Source organism: Salvelinus fontinalis, chromosome 7, assembly GCF_029448725.1.
Source record: "Salvelinus fontinalis isolate EN_2023a chromosome 7, ASM2944872v1, whole genome shotgun sequence".
Classification (NCBI taxonomy): domain Eukaryota; kingdom Metazoa; phylum Chordata; class Actinopteri; order Salmoniformes; family Salmonidae; genus Salvelinus; species Salvelinus fontinalis.
Genome location: NC_074671.1, coordinates 68,540,101 through 68,564,301, shown reverse-complemented (window position 1 = coordinate 68,564,301; position 24,201 = coordinate 68,540,101). Strand labels below are relative to the sequence as shown.

At 42.0% G+C, this 24,201-nt stretch overlaps 1 protein-coding gene and 1 non-coding gene across 2 annotated transcripts in view; both read left to right on the top strand.

Annotated features, from left to right (window-relative positions):
- Window positions 1-24,201, top strand: part of LOC129860035 (progesterone-induced-blocking factor 1-like) — a 172,523-nt gene that overhangs the window by 47,191 nt on the left and 101,131 nt on the right. The window lies entirely within an intron of this gene.
- On the top strand, window positions 16,047-16,237 carry LOC129860229 (U2 spliceosomal RNA). Its single transcript, XR_008760327.1, has one exon. It is a non-coding gene; the product is annotated as a U2 spliceosomal RNA (small nuclear RNA).

Sequence of the window (24,201 nt, the reverse complement as noted above, 5' to 3'; positions counted from 1 at the left end):
CAGATACTACCAGCTACTAGAACAGTAAGAGAGATACAGACCAGATACTACCAGCTACTAGAACAGTAAGAGATACAGACCAGATACTACCAGCTACTAGAACAGTAAGAGAGATACAGACCAGATACTACCAGCTACTAGAACAGTAAGAGATACAGACCAGATACTACCAGCTACTAGAACAGTAAGAGATACAGACCAGATACTACCAGCTACTAGAACAGTAAGAGATACTACCAGCTACTAGAACAGTAAGAGAGATACAGACCAGATACTACCAGCTACTAGAACAGTAAGAGATACAGACCAGATACTACCAGCTACTAGAACAGTAAGAGATACAGACCAGATACTACCAGCTACTAGAACAGTAAGAGATACAGACCAGATACTACCAGCTACTAGAACAGTAAGAGATATACAGACCAGATACTACCAGCTACTAGAACAGTAAGAGAGATACAGACCAGATACTACCAGCTACTAGAACAGTAAGAGAGATACAGACCAGATACTACCAGCTACTAGAACAGAGAGATACAGACCAGATACTACCAGCTACTAGAACAGTAAGAGATATACAGACCAGATACTACCAGCTACTAGAACAGTAAGAGAGATACAGACCAGATACTACCAGCTACTAGAACAGTAAGAGAGATACAGACCAGATACTACCAGCTACTAGAACAGTAAGAGAGATACAGACCAGATACTACCAGCTACTAGAACAGTAAGAGATACAGACCAGATACTACCAGCTACTAGAACAGTAAGAGAGATACAGACCAGATACTACCAGCTACTAGAACAGTAAGAGAGATACAGACCAGATACTACCAGCTACTAGAACAGTAAGAGAGATACAGACCAGATACTACCAGCTACTAGAACAGTAAGAGAGATACAGACCAGATCCTACCAGCTACTAGAACAGTAAGAGATATACAGACCAGATACTACCAGCTACTAGAACAGTAAGAGAGATACAGACCAGATACTACCAGCTACTAGAACAGTAAGAGATACAGACCAGATACTACCAGCTACTAGAACAGTAAGAGAGATACAGACCAGATACTACCAGCTACTAGAACAGTAAGAGATACAGACCAGATACGACCAGCTACTAGAACAGTAAGAGAGATACAGACCAGATACTACCAGCTACTAGAACAGTGAGAGAGATACAGACCAGATACTACCAGCTACTAGAACAGTAAGAGATATACAGACCAGATACTACCAGCTACTAGAACAGTAAGAGAGATACAGACCAGATACTACCAGCTACTAGAACAGTAAGAGATACAGACCAGATACTACCAGCTACTAGAACACTAAGAGATACAGACCAGATACTACCAGCTACTAGAACAGTAAGAGATACAGACCAGATACTACCAGCTACTAGAACAGTAAGAGATACAGACCAGATACAGACCAGATACTACCAGCTACTAGAACAGTAAGAGATACAGACCAGATACTACCAGCTACTAGAACAGTAAGAGAGATACAGACCAGATACTACCAGCTACTAGAACAGAGAGATACAGACCAGATACTACCAGCTACTAGAACAGTAAGAGAGATACAGACCAGATACTACCAGCTACTAGAACAGTAAGAGAGATACAGACCAGATACGACCAGCTACTAGAACAGTAAGAGATACAGACCAGATACTACCAGCTACTAGAACAGTAAGAGAGATACAGACCAGATACTACCAGCTACTAGAACAGTAAGAGATACAGACCAGATACTACCAGCTACTAGAACAGTAAGAGATACAGACCAGATACTACCAGCTACTAGAACAGTAAGAGAGATACAGACCAGATACTACCAGCTACTAGAACAGTAAGAGAGATACAGACCAGATACTACCAGCTACTAGAACAGTAAGAGATACAGACCAGATACTACCAGCTACTAGAACAGTAAGAGAGATACAGACCAGATACTACCAGCTACTAGAACAGTAAGAGAGATACAGACCAGATACTACCAGCTACTAGAACAGTAAGAGAGATACAGACCAGATACTACCAGCTACTAGAACAGTAAGAGAGATACAGACCAGATACTACCAGCTACTAGAACAGTACGAGATACAGACCAGATACTACCAGCTACTAGAACAGTAAGAGAGATACAGACCAGATACTACCAGCTACTAGAACAGTAAGAGATATACAGACCAGATACTACCAGCTACTAGAACAGTAAGAGAGATACAGACCAGATACTACCAGCTACTAGAACAGTAAGAGAGATACAGACCAGATACTACCAGCTACTAGAACAGTAAGAGAGATACAGACCAGATACTACCAGCTACTAGAACAGTAAGAGAGATACAGACCAGATACTACCAGCTACTAGAACAGTAAGAGATACAGACCAGATACTACCAGCTACTAGAACAGGAAGAGAGATACAGACCAGATACGATCAGCTACTAGAACAGTAAGAGAGATACAGACCAGATACTACCAGCTACTAGAACAGTAAGAGAGATACAAACCAGATACTACCAGCTACTAGAACAGTAAGAGATACAGACCAGATACTACCAGCTACTAGAACAGTAAGAGAGATACAGACCAGATACTACCAGCTACTAGAACAGAGAGAGAGATACAGACCAGATACTACCAGCTACTAGAACAGTAAGAGAGATACAGACCAGATACTACCAGCTACTAGAACAGAGAGAGAGATACAGACCAGATACTACCAGCTACTAGAACAGTAAGAGAGATACAGACCAGATACTACCAGCTACTAGAACAGTAAGAGAGATACAGACCAGATACTACCAGCTACTAGAACAGTAAGAGATACAGACCAGATACTACCAGCTACTAGAACAGTAAGAGATACAGACCAGATACTACCAGCTACTAGAACAGTAAGAGAGATACAGACCAGATACTACCAGCTACTAGAACACTAAGAGATACAGACCAGATACTACCAGCTACTAGAACAGTAAGAGAGATACAGACCAGATACTACCAGCTACTAGAACAGTAAGAGAGATACAGACCAGATACTACCAGCTACTAGAACAGTAAGAGAGATACAGACCAGATACTACCAGCTACTAGAACAGTAAGAGATACAGACCAGATACTACCAGCTACTAGAACAGTAAGAGATACAGACCAGATACTACCAGCTACTAGAACAGTAAGAGAGATACAGACCAGATACTACCAGCTACTAGAACACTAAGAGATACAGACCAGATACTACCAGCTACTAGAACAGTAAGAGAGATACAGACCAGATACTACCAGCTACTAGAACAGTAAGAGAGATACAGACCAGATACTACCAGCTACTAGAACAGTAAGAGATACAGACCAGATACTACCAGCTACTAGAACAGGAAGAGAGATACAGACCAGATACTACCAGCTACTAGAACAGTAAGATATACAGACCAGATACTACCAGCTACTAGAACAGTAAGAGATACAGACCAGATACTACCAGCTACTAGAACAGTAAGAGATACAGACCAGATACTACCAGCTACTAGAACAGTAAGAGATACAGACCAGATACGATCAGCTACTAGAACAGTAAGAGATACAGACCAGATACTACCAGCTACTAGAACAGTAAGAGAGATACAGACCAGATACTACCAGCTACTAGAACAGTAAGAGAGATACAGACCAGATACTACCAGCTACTAGAACAGTAAGAGATACAGACCAGATACTACCAGCTACTAGAACAGTAAGAGAGATACAGACCAGATACTACCAGCTACTAGAACAGTAAGAGAGATACAGACCAGATACTACCAGCTACTAGAACAGTAAGAGAGATACAGACCAGATACTACCAGCTACTAGAACAGTAAGAGATACAGACCAGATACTACCAGCTACTAGAACAGTAAGAGAGATACAGACCAGATACTACCAGCTACTAGAACAGTAAGAGATATACAGACCAGATACTACCAGCTACTAGAACAGTAAGAGATATACAGACCAGATACTACCAGCTACTAGAACACTAAGAGATACAGACCAGATACTACCAGCTACTAGAACAGTAAGAGATATACAGACCAGATACTACCAGCTACTAGAACAGTAAGAGAGATACAGACCAGATACTACCAGCTACTAGAACAGTAAGAGAGATACAGACCAGATACTACCAGCTACTAGAACAGTAAGAGATACTACCAGCTACTAGAACAGTAAGAGAGATACAGACCAGATACTACCAGCTACTAGAACAGTAAGAGAGATACAGACCAGATACTACCAGCTACTAGAACAGTAAGAGATACAGACCAGATACTACCAGCTACTAGAACAGTAAGAGAGATACAGACCAGATACTACCAGCTACTAGAACAGTAAGAGAGATACAGACCAGATACTACCAGCTACTAGAACAGTAAGAGATACAGACCAGATACTACCAGCTACTAGAACAGTAAGAGAGATACAGACCAGATACTACCAGCTACTAGAACAGTAAGAGAGATACAGACCAGATACTACCAGCTACTAGAACAGAGAGATACAGACCAGATACTACCAGCTACTAGAACAGTAAGAGATATACAGACCAGATACTACCAGCTACTAGAACAGTAAGAGAGATACAGACCAGATACTACCAGCTACTAGAACAGTAAGAGAGATACAGACCAGATACTACCAGCTACTAGAACAGTAAGAGAGATACAGACCAGATACTACCAGCTACTAGAACAGTAAGAGATACAGACCAGATACTACCAGCTACTAGAACAGTAAGAGAGATACAGACCAGATACTACCAGCTACTAGAACAGTAAGAGAGATACAGACCAGATACTACCAGCTACTAGAACAGTAAGAGAGATACAGACCAGATACTACCAGCTACTAGAACAGTAAGAGAGATACAGACCAGATCCTACCAGCTACTAGAACAGTAAGAGATATACAGACCAGATACTACCAGCTACTAGAACAGTAAGAGAGATACAGACCAGATACTACCAGCTACTAGAACAGTAAGAGATACAGACCAGATACGACCAGCTACTAGAACAGTAAAAGAGATACAGACCAGATACTACCAGCTACTAGAACAGTGAGAGAGATACAGACCAGATACTACCAGCTACTAGAACAGTAAGAGATATACAGACCAGATACTACCAGCTACTAGAACAGAGAGAGAGATACAGACCAGATACTACCAGCTACTAGAACAGTAAGAGAGATACAGACCAGATACTACCAGCTACTAGAACAGTAAGAGATACAGACCAGATACTACCAGCTACTAGAACAGTAAGAGAGATACAGACCAGATACTACCAGCTACTAGAACAGTAAGAGATACAGACCAGATACTACCAGCTACTAGAACAGTAAGAGATACAGACCAGATACAGACCAGATACTACCAGCTACTAGAACAGTAAGAGATACAGACCAGATACTACCAGCTACTAGAACAGTAAGAGAGATACAGACCAGATACTACCAGCTACTAGAACAGAGAGATACAGACCAGATACTACCAGCTACTAGAACAGTAAGAGAGATACAGACCAGATACTACCAGCTACTAGAACAGTAAGAGAGATACAGACCAGATACGACCAGCTACTAGAACAGTAAGAGATACAGACCAGATACTACCAGCTACTAGAACAGTAAGAGAGATACAGACCAGATACTACCAGCTACTAGAACAGTAAGAGATACAGACCAGATACTACCAGCTACTAGAACAGTAAGAGATACAGACCAGATACTACCAGCTACTAGAACAGTAAGAGAGATACAGACCAGATACTACCAGCTACTAGAACAGTAAGAGAGATACAGACCAGATACTACCAGCTACTAGAACAGTAAGAGATACAGACCAGATACTACCAGCTACTAGAACAGTAAGAGAGATACAGACCAGATACTACCAGCTACTAGAACAGTAAGAGAGATACAGACCAGATACTACCAGCTACTAGAACAGTAAGAGAGATACAGACCAGATACTACCAGCTACTAGAACAGTAAGAGAGATACAGACCAGATACTACCAGCTACTAGAACAGTAAGAGATACAGACCAGATACTACCAGCTACTAGAACAGTAAGAGAGAGACAGACCAGATACTACCAGCTACTAGAACAGTAAGAGATACAGACCAGATACTACCAGCTACTAGAACAGTAAGAGAGATACAGACCAGATACTACCAGCTACTAGAACAGTAAGAGAGAGACAGACCAGATACTACCAGCTACTAGAACAGTAAGAGATACAGACCAGATACTACCAGCTACTAGAACAGAGAGAGAGATACAGACCAGATACTACCAGCTACTAGAACAGAGAGAGAGATACAGACCAGATACTACCAGCTACTAGAACAGTAAGAGATACAGACCAGATACTACCAGCTACTAGAACAGTAAGAGAGAGACAGACCAGATACTACCAGCTACTAGAACAGTAAGAGATACAGACCAGATACTACCAGCTACTAGAACAGAGAGAGAGATACAGACCAGATACTACCAGCTACTAGAACAGTAAGAGAGATACAGACCAGATACTACCAGCTACTAGAACAGTAAGAGAGATACAGACCAGATACTACCAGCTACTAGAACAGTACGAGATACAGACCAGATACTACCAGCTACTAGAACAGTAAGAGAGATACAGACCAGATACTACCAGCTACTAGAACAGTAAGAGAGATACAGACCAGATACTACCAGCTACTAGAACAGTAAGAGATACAGACCAGATACTACCAGCTACTAGAACAGTAAGAGAGATACAGACCAGATACTACCAGCTACTAGAACAGTAAGAGAGATACAGACCAGATACTACCAGCTACTAGAACAGTAAGAGAGATACAGACCAGATACTACCAGCTACTAGAACAGTAAGAGATATACAGACCAGATACTACCAGCTACTAGAACAGTAAGAGATACAGACCAGATACTACCAGCTACTAGAACAGTAAGAGAGATACAGACCAGATACTACCAGCTACTATAACAGTAAGAGAGATACAGACCAGATACTACCAGCTACTAGAACAGTAAGAGATACAGACCAGATACTACCAGCTACTAGAACAGTAAGAGATATACAGACCAGATACGACCAGCTACTAGAACAGTAAGAGAGATACAGACCAGATACTACCAGCTACTAGAACAGTAAGAGATATACAGACCAGATACTACCAGCTACTAGAACAGTAAGAGAGATACAGACCAGATACTACCAGCTACTAGAACAGTAAGAGATACAGACCAGATACTACCAGCTACTAGAACAGGAAGAGAGATACAGACCAGATACTACCAGCTACTAGAACAGTAAGAGAGATACAGACCAGATACTACCAGCTACTAGAACAGTAAGAGAGATACAGACCAGATACTACCAGCTACTAGAACAGTTCATATCAGGACATCAGTCATTTGTAATAAATGTATTCTGACCTCAGCTGTGGATTTCACATGACTGGGAGTAGAGATATGCTCAACATATACTCTACTGTATATAGCCTCTCTACTGTATATAGCCTCTCTACTGTATATAGCCCCGCTACTGTATATAGCCCCTCTACTGTATATAGCCTGTCTACTGTATATAGCCTCTCTACTGTATATAGCCTCTCTACTGTATATAGCCTCTCTACTGTATATAGCCTCTCTACTGTATATAACCTCTCTACTGTATATAACCTCTCTACTGTATATAACCTCTCTAATGTATATAGCCTCTCTACTGTATATAGCCTCTACTGTATATTGCCTCTCTACTGTATATAGCCTCTCTACTGTATATAGCCTCTCTACTGTATATAGCCTCTCTACTGTATATAGCCTCTCTACTGTATATAGCCTCTCTACTGTATATAGCCTCTCTACTGTATATAACCTCTCTACTGTATATAACCTCTCTACTGTATATAACCTCTCTACTGTATATAGCCTCTCTACTGTATATAGCCTCTCTACTGTATATAACCTCTCTACTGTATATAGCCTCTCTACTGTATATAGCCTCTCTACTGTATATAACCTCTCTACTGTATATAACCTCGCTACTGTATATAGCCTCTCTACTGTATATAGCCTCTCTACTGTATATAGCCTCTCTACTGTATATAACCTCTCTACTGTATATAGCCTCTCTACTGTATATAGCCTCTCTACTGTATATAGCCTCTCTACTGTATATAGCCTCTCTACTGTATATAGCCTCTCTACTGTATATAGCCTCTCTACTGTATATAGCCTCTCTACTGTATATAGCCTCTCTACTGTATATAGCCTCTCTACTGTATATAGCCTCTCTACTGTATATAGCCTCTCTACTGTATATAACCTCTCTACTGTATATAGCCTCTACTGTATATAGCCTCTACTGTATATAGCCTCTACTGTATATAGCCTCTACTGTATATAGCCTCTACTGTATATAGCCTCTCTACTGTATATAGCCTCTCTACTGTATATAGCCTCTCTACTGTATATAGCCTCTCTACTGTATATAGCCTCTCTACTGTATATAACCTCTCTACTGTATATAGTCTCTCTACTGTATATAGTCTCTCTACTGTATATAGTCTCTCTACTGTATATAGCCTCTCTACTGTATATAGTCTCTCTAATGTATATAGTCTCTCTACTGTATATAACCTCTCTACTGTATATAGCCTCTCTACTGTATATAGCCTCTCTACTGTATATAACCTCTCTACTGTATATAGCCTCTCTACTGTATATAGCCTCTCTACTGTATATAGCCTCTCTACTGTATATAGCCTCTCTAATGTATATAGCCTCTCTACTGTATATAGCCTCTCTAATGTATATAGCCTCTCTAATGTATATAGCCTCTCTAATGTATATAGCCTCTCTACTGTATATAGCCTCTCTACTGTATATAGCCTCTCTACTGTATATAGCCTCTCTACTGTATATAGCCTCTCTACTGTATATAACCTCTCTACTGTATATAGCCTCTCTACTGTATATAGCCTCTCTACTGTATATAGCCTCTCTACTGTATATAGCCTCTACTGTATATAGCCTCTACTGTATATAGCCTCTACTGTATATAGCCTCTACTGTATATAGCCTCTACTGTATATAGCCTCTCTACTGTATATAGCCTCTCTACTGTATATAGCCTCTCTACTGTATATAGCCTCTCTACTGTATATAGCCTCTCTACTGTATATAACCTCTCTACTGTATATAGCCTCTCTACTGTATATAGCCTCTCTACTGTATATAACCTCTCTACTGTATATAGCCTCTCTACTGTATATAGCCTCTCTACTGTATATAACCTCTCTACTGTATATAGCCTCTCTACTGTATATAACCTCTCTACTGTATATAGCCTCTCTACTGTATATAGCCTCTCTACTGTATATAGCCTCTCTACTGTATATAACCTCTCTACTGTATATAGCCTCTCTACTGTATATAGCCTCTCTACTGTATATAGCCTCTCTACTGTATATAGCCTCTCTAATGTATATAGCCTCTCTACTGTATATAGCCTCTCTAATGTATATAGCCTCTCTAATGTATATAGCCTCTCTACTGTATATAGCCTCTCTACTGTATATAGCCTCTCTACTGTATATAGCCTCTCTACTGTATATAGCCTCTCTACTGTATATAACCTCTCTACTGTATATAACCTCTCTACTGTATATAGCCTCTCTACTGTATATAGCCTCTACTGTATATAGCCTCTACTGTATATAGCCTCTACTGTATATAGCCTCTCTACTGTATATAGCCTCTCTACTGTATATAGCCTCTCTACTGTATATAGCCTCTCTACTGTATATAGCCTCTCTACTGTATATAGTCTCTCTACTGTATATAACCTCTCTACTGTATATAGCCTCTCTACTGTATATAGCCTCTCTACTGTATATAGTCTCTCTACTGTATATAGTCTCTCTACTGTATATAGTCTCTCTACTGTATATAACCTCTCTACTGTATATAGCCTCTCTACTGTATATAACCTCTCTACTGTATATAGCCTCTCTACTGTATATAGCCTCTCTACTGTATATAGCCCCTCTACTGTATATAGCCCCTCTACTGTATATAGCCTCTCTACTGTATATAGCCTCTCTACTGTATATAGCCTCTACTGTATATAGCCTCTCTACTGTATATAGCCTGTCTTTTTACTGTTGTTTTATTTCTCTACTTTGTTCACCTAACACCTTTTTTGCACTATTGGTTAGAGCCTGTAAGTAAGCATTTCACTGTAAGGTTTACACCTGTCTGGTGAGACCAACATTTGCCTCATGCTTCTCCTGTGCATAGAGTTGATCAGGCTGTTGATTGTGGAATGTTGAATCTCACTCATCTTCAGTTGTTGTGTGGCTGAAATCGCTGGATTTTTTTGGGGCAGTAACTGGATCACCTAACATGCTCAATGAGTGACGTGTCTGGTTGAGTACGCCAGGCCATGTAAGACTTGGGTCGTTTTCAGCTTCCAGGAAGTGTGTACAGATCCTTGCGACACGGGGCCGTGTATTATCATGCTGAAACATGAGGTGATGACGGAGGATGTATGGCACGACAACGGGCCTCGGGATCTCGTTACGGGTATCTCCTGCGCATTCAAATTGCCATCGGTAAAATATAATTGTGTTTTCGTTGTCCGTAGCTCACGCCTGGCCCCGTACCGTAACCCCACCGCCGCCATGGGGCACTCTGTTCACAACGTTGACATCAGCAAACCGCTCGCCTACACCAAGCCATACACGCGGTCTGCAGTTGTGAGGCCGGTTTGACGTACTTCCAAATTCTCTAAAATGACGACGTAGGCAGCTTGTGGTAGAGCAATTAAAATGAAATTCTCTGGCAACAGCTCTGGTGAACATTCCTGCACTCAGCATGCTATAATTGCACGCTCCCTCAAAACTTCTGACATCTGTGGCATTGTGTTGTGTGACCACAACTGCACATTTTTAGTGGCCTTTTATTGTCCCCAGCACAAGGTGCACCTGTGTGCATATGGAACATTTCTGGGATCTTTTATTTCAGCTCATGAAAACATGGAACCAACACTTTACATGTTACTTTTATATCAAAATCAAATTGTATTTGTCACATGCTCCCGAATACAACAGGTGTAGACCTTACAGGACGGGTCTGACTTAAATGATGTGGACAACTACAAATATCTAGTTGTCTGGCTAGACAGTAAACTCTCCTTTCGGTTCCTAGTCCAACGCTCTAACCACTAGGCTACTCTCCTGCCGCCCCCATAAACTGAATGAACGTGGTGAGTGAAAAAACTTGATGGAATAGTCCTCTCCCTACCCGGTATCTTATTCTGCCACTATACAACTTTGTTTGTTTGTTGGCCACCTTGTTATTTATGAAGTTTTTGGAACAGATTCCTGTTGGAACATTCCACAAATTATACCCACCCTGGTAGTGGTGGAGTAGGGGCCTGAGGGCTCACAGTGTGTTGTAGATATGTTGTAGTGGTGGAGTAGGGGCCTGAGGGCACACAGTGTGTTGTAGATATGTGGTAGTGGTGGAGTAGGGGCCTGAGGGCACACAGTGTGTTGTAGATATGTGGTAGTGGTGGAGTAGGGGCCTGAGGGCACACAGTGTGTTGTAGATATGTGGTAGTGGTGGAATAGGGGCCTGAGGGCTCACAGTGTGTTGTAGATATGTGGTAGTGGTGGAGTAGGAGCCTGAGGGCACACAGTGTGTTGTAGATATGTGGTAGTGGTGGAGTAGGGGCCTGAGGGCACACAGTGTGTTGTAGATATGTAGTAGTGGTGGAGTAGGGGCCTGAGGGCACACAGTGTGTTGTAGATATGTGGTAGTGGTGGAGTAGGGGCCTGAGGGCACACAGTGTGTTGTAGATATGTGGTAGTGGTGGAGTAGGGGCCTGAGGGCACACAGTGTGTTGTAGATATGTGGTAGTGGTGGAGTAGGGGCCTGAGGGCACACAGTGTGTTGTAGATATGTGGTAGTAGTGGAGTAGGGGCCTGAGGGCACACAGTGTGTTGTAGATATGTGGTAGTGGTGGAGTAGGAGCCTGAGGGCACACAGTGTGTTGTAGATATGTGGTAGTGGTGGAGTAGGGGCCTGAGGGCACACAGTGTGTTGTAGATATGTGGTAGTAGTGGAGAAGGGGCCTGAGGGCACACAGTGTGTTGTAGATATGTGGTAGTGGTGGAGTAGGGGCCTGAGGGCACACAGTGTGTTGTAGATATGTGGTAGTGGTGGAGTAGGGGCCTGAGGGCACACAGTGTGTTGTATATATGTGGTAGTGGTGGAGTAGGGGCCTGAGGGCACACAGTGTGTTGTATATATGTGGTAGTGGTGGAGTAGGGGCCTGAGGGCACACAGTGTGTTGTATATATGTGGTAGTGGTGGAGTAGGGGCCTGAGGGCACACAGTGTGTTGTAGATATGTGGTAGTGGTGGAGTAGGGGCCTGAGGGCACACAGTGTGTTGTAGATATGTGGTAGTGGTGGAGTAGGGGCCTGAGGGCACACAGTGTGTTGTAGATATGTGGTAGTGGTGGAGTAGGGGCCTGAGGGCACACAGTGTGTTGTAGATATGTGGTAGTGGTGGAGTAGGGGCCTGAGGGCACACAGTGTGTTGTAGATATGTGGTAGTAGTGGAGTAGGGGCCTGAGGGCACACAGTGTGTTGTAGATATGTGGTAGTGGTGGAGTAGGGGCCTGAGGGCTCACAGTGTGCTGTATATATGTGGTAGTGGTGGAGTAGGGGCCTGAGGGCACACAGTGTGTTGTAGATATGTGGTAGTGGTGGAGTAGGGGCCTGAGGGCACACAGTGTGTTGTAGATATGTGGTAGTGGTGGAGTAGGGGCCTGAGGGCACACAGTGTGTTGTAGATATGTGGTAGTGGTGGAGTAGGGGCCTGAGGGCACACAGTGTGTTGTAGATATGTGGTAGTGGTGGAGTAGGGGCCTGAGGGCACACAGTGTGTTGTAGATATGTGGTAGTGGTGGAGTAGGAGCCTGAGGGCACACAGTGTGTTGTAGATATGTGGTAGTGGTGGAGTAGGGGCCTGAGGGCACACAGTGTGTTGTAGATATGTGGTAGTGGTGGAGTAGGGGCCTGAGGGCACACAGTGTGTTGTAGATATGTGGTAGTGGTGGAGTAGGGGCCTGAGGGCACACAGTGTGTTGTAGATATGTGGTAGTGGTGGAGTAGGGGCCTGAGGGCACACAGTGTGTTGTAGATATGTGGTAGTGGTGGAGTAGGGGCCTGAGGGCACACAGTGTGTTGTAGATATGTGGTAGTGGTGGAGTAGGGGCCTGAGGGCACACAGTGTGTTGTATATATGTGGTAGTAGTGGAGTAGGGGCCTGAGGGCACACAGTGTGTTGTAGATATGTGGTAGTGGTGGAGTAGGGGCCTGAGGGCTCACAGTGTGCTGTATATATGTGGTAGTGGTGGAGTAGGGGCCTGAGGGCACACAGTGTGTTGTAGATATGTGGTAGTGGTGGAGTAGGGGCCTGAGGGCACACAGTGTGTTGTAGATATGTGGTAGTGGTGGAGTAGGGGCCTGAGGGCACACAGTGTGTTGTAGATATGTGGTAGTGGTGGAGTAGGGGCCTGAGGGCACACAGTGTGTTGTTAAATCTGTGAATGTATTGTAATGTTTTACAATTGTATAAACTGCCTTAATTTTGCTGGACCCCAAGAAGAGTAGCTGCTGCCAAAGCAGCAAATATTAAATGTACAGGCTACAATGTGGGGACAAGACCAACTATGTCTATCTGACATTCTGGAAATCAATCCTGTCCGACGTACAAGTTGCAGTGAAGTCATTTGAGGCGGAGCAAACAGATCCGGTCAAGCTTTTGGACAATCTGGTACACCTCTTAACATCAATTATCAGCAGAGTAGTCAACCCTATGGCAAAAAAAAAATGGATGTCCTGAAGGATGGCCATCTCAGTCCATCACCATACCTTGGGTACCTTTTAGAGAGCACGGTGTACCAACTCAGTCTTGCGCCAGAGGACAAAAAGGTCATTGAATCACTAGCCACTTTAAACTATGCCACTTTATGTTTACATAGCCTACATTACTCATCTCATATGTATATACTGTACTCTATAACATCTACTGCATCTTGCCATCTTAATGTAATACATGTATCACTAGCCACTTTAAACTATGCCACTTTATGTTTATATACCCTTACATTACTCATCTCATATGTATATACTGTAAAATGTTATAAAATTTGATTTGATTTGAACTACATTGTTGCTTTAAGCAAGGAGCTCCAAGCAAGGCTCCCAGACAACCTAGAAGCTTTGCGACACATGGCCTCGTTCAGGTGTTAAGGAAACGCTAAAGTACAATAAAGGCACCACCGAAATTATTAAAGTCGTTGAGCTACTGGGATACCAGCCCCAAACAATTGATCAAAATTGTTTCCCAATGGAGAAACATCCATCTGTTTAGGTGGGACTCAACTGAAAATACAGTGAAGTTTTGGAGTGGAGTCAATAACTACACGGACTCTTCCGGGGTCAAATCCATTTGAAGAACTGTGCAAAGCTGCACTCGCTGCCCTCTCCTTGCCACACTCAAATGAGGAGGTTGAACGGCTGCTCAGCCAAATGACTGTGGTCAAAGTCAAAGTTAAGGAATAGAATGTCACTGCACGCTCTCAGCTCCATACTCCTGGTGCGGTATGGACTGAAGCTGGCTGGTGATGCCTGTTACCGGCATAAACTACCAGGTGAAGTTGTGCAGCAGTTTGGCACCACAGCAGCATACAGCTTTAAGGCCACTCCGTCCTCTACTGCTGGTTCCAGCTCCGTGACAATGCAGTTGGACAGTGAAGATGAAGAGGATTTCCTTGCCGATCTATGATTCATCATATGTACAGTACGTATGCAAGGAGTGGACTTTCTGGAACTGGCAGAGACACACAGCTGATGGTGGGTGGCAGTGTGTACTGCAGTGTGTGTGAAAACAGTGGCAATATCTGGAGGAAACCATTGAGCAGCTCGCCAGCCGAGCAGCACAACAACCTGGAGAGAGATGCCTAGCGCACACATCATTAGTGGAGTGAAGTTGCTTGTTCAATAATAAAGCATATATCCCTTGTTATTAGCTTGTACCTATAATAGTTGATCAGTTCGGTAGCATGTTAACTACCAATACACTGCTTAAAACTATAATTGTTCAGAATGTGTAGGTTTACTAGTTAAAAATAAAATAAATCAAATGTAATTGTTCAATGTGTAATTGTTTAATAATTCAATGTGTTGTGTTTAAAAATAAAAAATATCTGATCATATAAAATGTGTTGTATTTATATTACTTTTACAAAGAAAAATATATGATAAACAAACAAATCTAAACTAACAAATGTCAAATCATATTTTTCCGCCGAGATGGCCAGTCAATTTGAGATAGAAAAAAGACAGGCTATTTTTAATTGTTTACATTATTTTCGTAGACGATGTATTGAAGTCAAGTGGTTCCACATTGAAATGCAGCTTGCTGTACCACACAGGACAGCCAGGAAAAAGCGACGGTCGGTGGAACTCTGGCGCCACCAAGTGGACAATTGCTTCAGTTCAGTTGTGGCAGCAGCGCTACCGGATATATTTGATACAAGATCAAATGTTATGTCAATATTATTATCTCCAAATTGTTCCTCCCCACCCGTAATATATTATTATTCCAATGTAGCTGTTGATCTGGTTTTAATTTAACAAAGCTTCCTCTCATTTCTGATTGGAGGGCGAAGACCACGTGGCATTAGAACCTACAAATGTGTTACTTTGTAACAGTCGAACGTGGTCATTCCTGATTTTGATCAACTCCCAATCCATGCCACCTTTTATTTAAAGCCTTGTCTTTTTTTATGGGGAAGAAAAGCATACGGAGCTCATTTTGGTGTGTCCATTGTCGAATTTGACGTGTCGGAGAACGGCCACTTCCTCGCGAAACCATTGTGGGTATCGCTTCTCGGCCTTTTGGCTAAGATCAAGTGTAGTATCTGTTCTTATCAGTTTAATATCTGATACGTCCCCTATCTGGGGACCATATATTAAATTGATTTTTGGAACAGGGAGATGGAATAGGGGCTTGCTCCGTCCACTCCACGCATCGACCTGGTATTGCAGTACCTCCAGGAACGGTGCACCCCCTGCCGTTGTAAACAGAAATCAGACAGAGTCAACGGAGTTGCTTCGTTGGTCTATATTGTATATTCACTTTGAGCAACTTCAGTTCAATGTCAGTGATGGCTAGATAGCGCTGGTTAAATTGGTCACCGTTATATTGACTACGACAGGCGCTGTGAACCGGCTGTGTTCATCTTCTATTCAAACATTTTTCTTCACGGGATACAGGGTACAGTGAAACGCTTACTCGCAAACTTTCCTCAACAGTGCAATCAATAGCCGCGATCAAAAATATACACAAATAGCTAAGTAATAAAGTAGTTAAAACATGTTTTTGTTATGATTGGAAATATATACAGTAGAAGACTATACAGAATAAACTATGAAATGTGCTCAAGCCGTGTACTGGTAACATGGACTGTCTCACAAGCAACTGCCTGTATGTATTCGTTTCTCTCAATCACCTACAAGCAGTTCTCTGGAACAAAGTTGTCGATTTTCAAAACAGAGTCACACACAAAACACACACAACTTTGGAAAAACAGTAAATGCATTTTGAAAATGTAGTTGTCTTTTAAACACATAAAAACATGAATAAAAAAATGTACTATACCGTCAAAAATTGCAAATATATTCATCAAAATAACACGACTGTGTGCAAAAAACATGAATACATCTATACTTATCTCTTTGAGTGCAAGAGCAGACAAAACAGAAAGTTAGTCTCTTTTAAAAATCCCAGTAGATCCATAAATGTTCTTTGCAGTCACTAAATCAGGATGATCAACTATCCACAGGTGCAGAATTATGGGCCATTACTCTCCTTTTATGCATATTTCACCATTCATTTCAATTACTCTCCTTTTATGCATATTTCACCATTCATTTCAATTACTCTCCTTTTATGCATATTTCACCATTCATTTCAATTACTCTCCTTTTATGCATATTTCACCATTCATTTCAATTACTCTCCTTTTATGCATATTTCACCATTCATTTCAATTACTCTCCTTTTATGCAGTCACTAAATAATAATACACCAAGGCACATTGATTGCACGTGCCCATTTGCCCAGTAGCTGCCAGCATACTGTAGACAGACAGTATGGCTGCATTGGTAATGCATTATGATAAGCAGCTAAATGGGTGATATCCTGAGACAGCGTGACAATCAAATAAAACCTCTGGCAGAGATTACAGCTGGACAAAAAAAGGTCCTGTTCATTTGGGAAAGCAACACAGAAACAAAGACGAATTAAGAGACAGATCCCCTCCACACCTTTTTATTGTAGCATTGTGATCTGTAACTAATGAACATTGACACTAGTTCATCTTGAATAATGTTTTTACGTTAACAATTAAAAACAAGTTTAAACAATTAATACAAATTAAATGAATCAACATATAATTTCAAAAATATACAAATAAGATAACTTGTTTGTAAATGTTAGACATCTTAGTAAGTAGGCTATTATTACATAAGCATCATTTAGGGAAAACAAATATATCCATACCAGAGGTGGGGTTTTCTCAGATTCTGCCATGACTCTCCTGAAGGTGGCGGTAATGAGCAACACGAGGAGTCTGAAACCTTTCTCATGTGGATTTTTATCTTAAGGCTATCATTTCTACTGATTTGCGTGCCAGTTATCGCTTTCATATGCACATTTTTAGTGAAAGTTGAATTTAATTCATAACAATGTCTTATCTCAATCAGTCATGAGGTTAATCACAATTCTATCCAAATCTAAATGAAAAATGATACAAAGCTAAAAAGTAACTTCCGTTGCCAATATGTAGAAATAGTCTTACCAAAAAGCCAACACATTAAACATTGCAGCCTGCAGGTAGAAAATATCCTGATTTTAAAAAGAAATATCCTATAAATCACATTGCTTGCTGTTTTGAGGTGACAAAGCATTTACTTTGAGGAGCTCTACAGGTCACTAGTCGTGGTGAGTTAAAGCCCATCAGAAATACTATCGGATGGGCACATTTATAAGCCCTACATTTGCGCGCAGGCTAGGCAGCATATAGAGCTACTTCTATGCGTGCTCGTCCTTACTCAACATTGATAGTAGCGCTCCAAAGAAAAGAATGACTAAATCAACTGGTAAATGGAATATTATAAACCTAAAGGTTGTGCACTCTGCTAACAATGTGTCCACAACAACAATCAAATCATGTTCATTTTATATAGCCCTTCGTACATCAGCTAATATCTCAAAGTGTTGTACAGAAACCCAGCCTAAAACCCCCCCAAAACAGCAAGCAATGCAGGTGTAGAAGCACGGTGGCTAGGAAAAAAACTCCCTAGAAAGTCCCAAAACCTAAGGAAGAAACCTAGAGAGGAACCAGGCTATGAGGGGTGGGCCAGTCCTCTTCTGGCTGTGCCGGGTGGAGATTATAACAGAACATGGCCAAGATGTTCAAAAATGTTCATAAATGACCAGCAGGGGTCAAATAATAATCAGGAATAAATGTAGCACTCTGCTAACAATGTGTCCACAACAACAATGAGAACGATGAAAGACTAATCATATACTGAATACATTACCTGAAATGACCATCAAACATTGTAGATGATAGGAATGAAGGGTAAATGTAGTACTGGTGATATATGTAATGGGGAATTGATATACACTAACAATCAAACACAAAACAATTCACTGAGATGACCGCGAAGTGTACACCTTACAGTGAACTGCTGAATACAACAGGTGTAGTAGACCTTACAGTGAACTGCTGAATACAACAGGTGTAGTAGACCTCACAGTGTAATGCTGAATACAACAGGTGTAGTAGACCTCACAGTGAAATGCTGAATACAACAGGTGTAGTAGACCTCACAGTGAAATGCTGAATACAACAGGTGTAGTAGACCTCACAGTGAAATGCTGAATACAACAGGTGTAGTAGACCTTACAGTGAAATGCTGAATACAACAGGTGTAGTAGACCTTACAGTGAAATGCTGAATACAACAGGTGTAGTAGACCTCACAGTGAAATGCTGAATACAACAGGTGTAGTAGACCTCACAGTGAAATGCTGAATACAACAGGTGTAGTAGACCTCACAGTGAAATGCTGAATACAACAGGTGTAGTAGACCTCACAGTGAAATACTGAATACAACAGGTGTAGTAGACCTTACAGTGAACTGCTGAATACAACAGGTGTAGTAGACCTTACAGTGAAATGCTGAATACAACAGGTGTAGTAGACCTCACAGGGAAATGTTGAATACAACAGGTGTAGTAGACCTCACAGTGAAATGCTGAATACAACAGGTGTAGTAGACCTTACAGTGAAATGTTGAATACAACAGGTGTAGTAGACCTCACAGTGAAATGCTGAATACAACAGGTGTAGTAGACCTCACAGTGAAATACTGAATACAACAGGTGTAGTAGACCTTACAGTGAAATGCTGAATACAACAGGTGTAGTAGACCTTACAGTGAAATGCTGAATACAACAGGTGTAGTAGACCTCACAGTGAAATGCTGAATACAACAGGTGTAGTAGACCTTACAGTGAAATGCTGAATACAACAGGTGTAGTAGACCTTACAGTGAACTGCTGAATACAACAGGTGTAGACCTTACAGTGAAATGCTGAATACAACAAGTGTAGACCTTACAGTGAAATGCTGAATACAACAAGTGTAGACCTTACAGTGAAATGCTGAATACAACAGGTGTAGTAGACCTCACAATAAAATGCTGAATACAACAGGTGTAGTAGACCTCACAGTGAAATGCTGAATACAACAGGTGTAGTAGACCTTACAGTGAAATGCTGAATACAACAGGTGTAGTAGACCTTACAGTGAAATGCTGAATACAACAGGTGTAGTAGACCTCACAGTGAAATGCCGAATACAACAGGTGTAGTAGACCTTACAGTGAAATGCTGAATACAACAGGTGTAGTAGACCTCACAGTGAAATACTGAATACAACAGGTGTAGTAGACCTCACAGTGAAATGCTGAATACAACAGGTGTAGTAGACCTCACAGTGAAATGCTGAATACAACAGGTGTAGTAGACCTCACAGTGAAATGCTGAATACAACAGGTGTAGACCTTACAGTGAAATGCTGAATACAACAGGTGTAGTAGACCTCACAGTGAAATGCTGAATACAACAGGTGTAGTAGACCTCACAGTGAAATGCTGAATACAACAGGTGTAGTAGACCTCACAGTGAAATGCTGAATACAACAGGTGTAGACCTTACAGTGAAATGCTGAATACAACAGGTGTAGTAGACCTCACAATAAAATGCTGAATACAACAGGTGTAGTAGACCTTACAGTGAAATGCTGAATACAACAGGTGTAGTAGACCTCACAGTGAAATGCTGAATACAACAGGTGTAGTAGACCTTACAGTGAACTGCTGAATACAACAGGTGTAGTAGACCTTACAGTGAAATGCTGAATACAACAGGTGTAGTAGACCTTACAGTGAACTGCTGAATACAACAGGTGTAGACCTTACAGTGAAATGCTGAATACAACAGGTGTAGTAGACCTCACAGTGAAATGCTGAATACAACAGGTGTAGTAGACCTTACAGTGAACTGCTGAATACAACAGGTATAGTAGACCTTACAGTGAAATGCTGAATACAACAGGTGTAGTAGACCTTACAGTGAAATGCTGAATACAACAGGTGTAGTAGACCTTACAGTGAACTGCTGAATACAACATGTGTAGTAGACCTTACAGTGAAATGCTGAATACAACAGGTGTAGTAGACCTTACCATGAAATGCTGAATACAACAGGTGTAGTAGACCTCACAGTGAAATGCTGAATACAACAGGTGTAGTAGACCTTACAGTGAAATGCTGAATACAACAGGTGTAGTAGACCTCACAGTGAAATGCTGAATACAACAGGTGTAGTAGACCTCACAGTGAAATGCTGAATACAACAGGTGTTGTAGACCTCACAGTGAACTGCTGAATACAACAGGTGTAGTAGACCTCACAGTGAACTGCTGAATACAACAGGTGTAGTAGACCTTACAGTGAACTGCTGAATACCACAGGTGTAGACGTCACAGTGAAATGCTGAATACAACAGGTGTAGTAGACCTTACAGTGAACTGCTGAATACAACAGGTGTAGTAGACCTTACAGTGAAATGCTGAATACAACAGGTGTAGTAGACCTCACAGTGAAATGCTGAATACAACAGGTGTAGTAGACCTCACAGTGAAATGCTGAATACAACAGGTGTAGTAGACCTTACAGTGAAATGCTGAATACAACAGGTGTAGTAGACCTCACAGTGAACTGCTGAATACAACAGGTGTAGTAGACCTTACAGTGACATGCTGAATACAACAGGTGTAGACCTCACAGTGAAATGCTGAATACAACAGGTGTAGTAGACCTCACAGTGAAATGCTGAATACAACAGGTGTAGTAGACCTTACAGTGAAATGCTGAATACAACAGGTGTAGTAGACCTTACCGTGAAATGCTGAATACAACAGGTGTAGTAGACCTCACAGTGAAATGCTGAATACAACAGGTGTAGTAGACCTCACAGTGAAATGCTGAATACAACAGGTGTAGTAGACCTTACAGTGACATGCTGAATACAACAGGTGTAGTAGACCTTACAGTGAACTGCTGAATACAACAGGTGTAGTAGACCTCACAGTGAAATGCTGAATACAACAGGTGTAGTAGACCTTACAGTGAAATGTTGAATACAACAGGTGTAGTAGACCTTACAGTGAAATGCCGAATACAACAGGTGTAGTAGACCTCACAGTGAAATGCCGAATACAACAGGTGTAGTAGACCTCACAGTGAACTGCTGAATACAACAGGTGTAGTAGACCTTACAGTGAAATGCTGAATACAACAGGTGTAGTAGACCTTACAGTGAAATGCTGAATACAACAGGTGTAGTAGACCTTACAGTGAAATGCTGAATACAACAGGTGTAGTAGACCTTACAGTGAAATGCTGAATACAACAGGTGTAGTAGACCTTACAGTGAAATGCTGAATACAACAGGTGTAGTAGACCTCACAGTGAAATGCTGAATACAACAGGTGTAGTAGACCTTACAGTGAAATGCTGAATACAACAGGTGTAGTAGACCTCACAGTGAACTGCTGAATACAACAGGTGTAGTAGACCTTACAGTGAAATGCTGAATACAACAGGTGTAGTAGACCTCACAGTGAAATGCTGAATACAACAGGTGTAGTAGACCTCACAGTGAAATGCTGAATACAACAGGTATAGTAGACCTTACAGTGAAATGCTGAATACAACAGGTGTAGTAGACCTCACAGTGAAATACTGAATACAACAGGTGTAGTAGACCTCACAGTGAAATGCTGAATACAACAGGTGTAGACCTCACAGTGAAATGCTGAATACAACAGGTGTAGTAGACCTTACAGTGAAATGCTGAATACAACAGGTGTAGTAGACCTCACAGTGAAATGCTGAATACAACAGGTGTAGTAGACATCACAGTGAAATGCTGAATACAACAGGTGTAGTAGACCTTACAGTGAACTGCTGAATACAACAGGTGTAGTAGACCTGACAGTGAAATGATTACTTACGAGCCCCTAACCAACAATGCAGTTTAAAAAATACTAATAAGAAATCAAAGTACCAAATAGTTAGAGCAGCAGTTTATTAATAACTATAGCCAGACTATATTCAGGCAGTACCGGTACAGAGTCCATGTTTATTTTTATATTACTTCGTATTTTAGTTCCGTGTAGTTCAAGTTACTAAAGCTACTTTTACGATACCCTGTTAAACGTGTTTGTTCCTTCCTGAGGACATAACTTGGTAGCACTTCAAAGGTGTATCATTCTGTACGTAATAACTTGGTAGCACTTCAAAGGTGTATCATTCTGTACATAATAACTTGGTAGCACTTCAAAGGTGTATCATTCTGTACATAATAACTTGTCTCACTGGATTCCACTGAGATGTCTGTCTAGACATCATGATTATCAGCTTGACCTTTGCATGTTGGTGGGTGTGGGAGAACACCTGGTTATGTTGTGCTTTCTCTGACTGGCTGACTGACTGGCTGGCTGACTGACTGGTTGGCTGACTGACTGGCTGGTTGACTGGCTGACTGACTGGTTGACTGACTGACTGACTGACTGGTTGACTAGCTGACTGACTGGTTGACTAGCTGACTGACTGGTTGACTAGCTGACTGACTGGTTGACTAGCTGACTGACTGGCTGGTTGACTGGCTCGCTGACTGACTGACTGACTGGTTGACTGACTGGCTGGTTGACTGGCTGGCTGACTGACTGGTTGACTGACTGGCTGGCTGACTGACTGGTTGACTGACTGGTTGACTGACTGGCTGACTGACTGGCTGGTTGACTGGCTGGTTGACTGACTGGTTGACTGACTGGCTGACTGACTGGCTGACTGACTGGTTGACTGACTGGTTGACTGACTGGCTGACTGACTGGTTGACTGACTGGTTGACTGACTGGCTGGTTGACTGGCTGGCTGACTGACTGACTGGCTGACTGACTGGTTGACTGACTGGCTGGTTGACTGGCTGGCTGACTGACTGGCTGTTTGACTGGCTGGCTGACTGACTGACTGGTTGACTGACTGGCTGGTTGACTGGCTGGCTGACTGACTGGCTGGTTGACTGGCTGGCTGACTGACTGGTTGGCTGGTTGGCTGGCTGACTGACTGACTGGTTGGCTGACTGGCTGGTTGACTGGCTGGCTGACTGACTGACTGGTTGGCTGACTGACTGACTGGTTGACTGACTGGCTGGTTGACTGGCTGGCTGGCTGACTGATTGACTGACTAGCTGATTGACTGGTTGACTAGCTGACTGACTGTCTAGCTGGCTGGCTGACTGACTGACTGATTGGTTGACTACTGGCTGGCTGACTGGTTAATGATATTTAATTAAAGGGTGTTCATATGGAAGTACAGTCAGTCAACCAGTCAGTC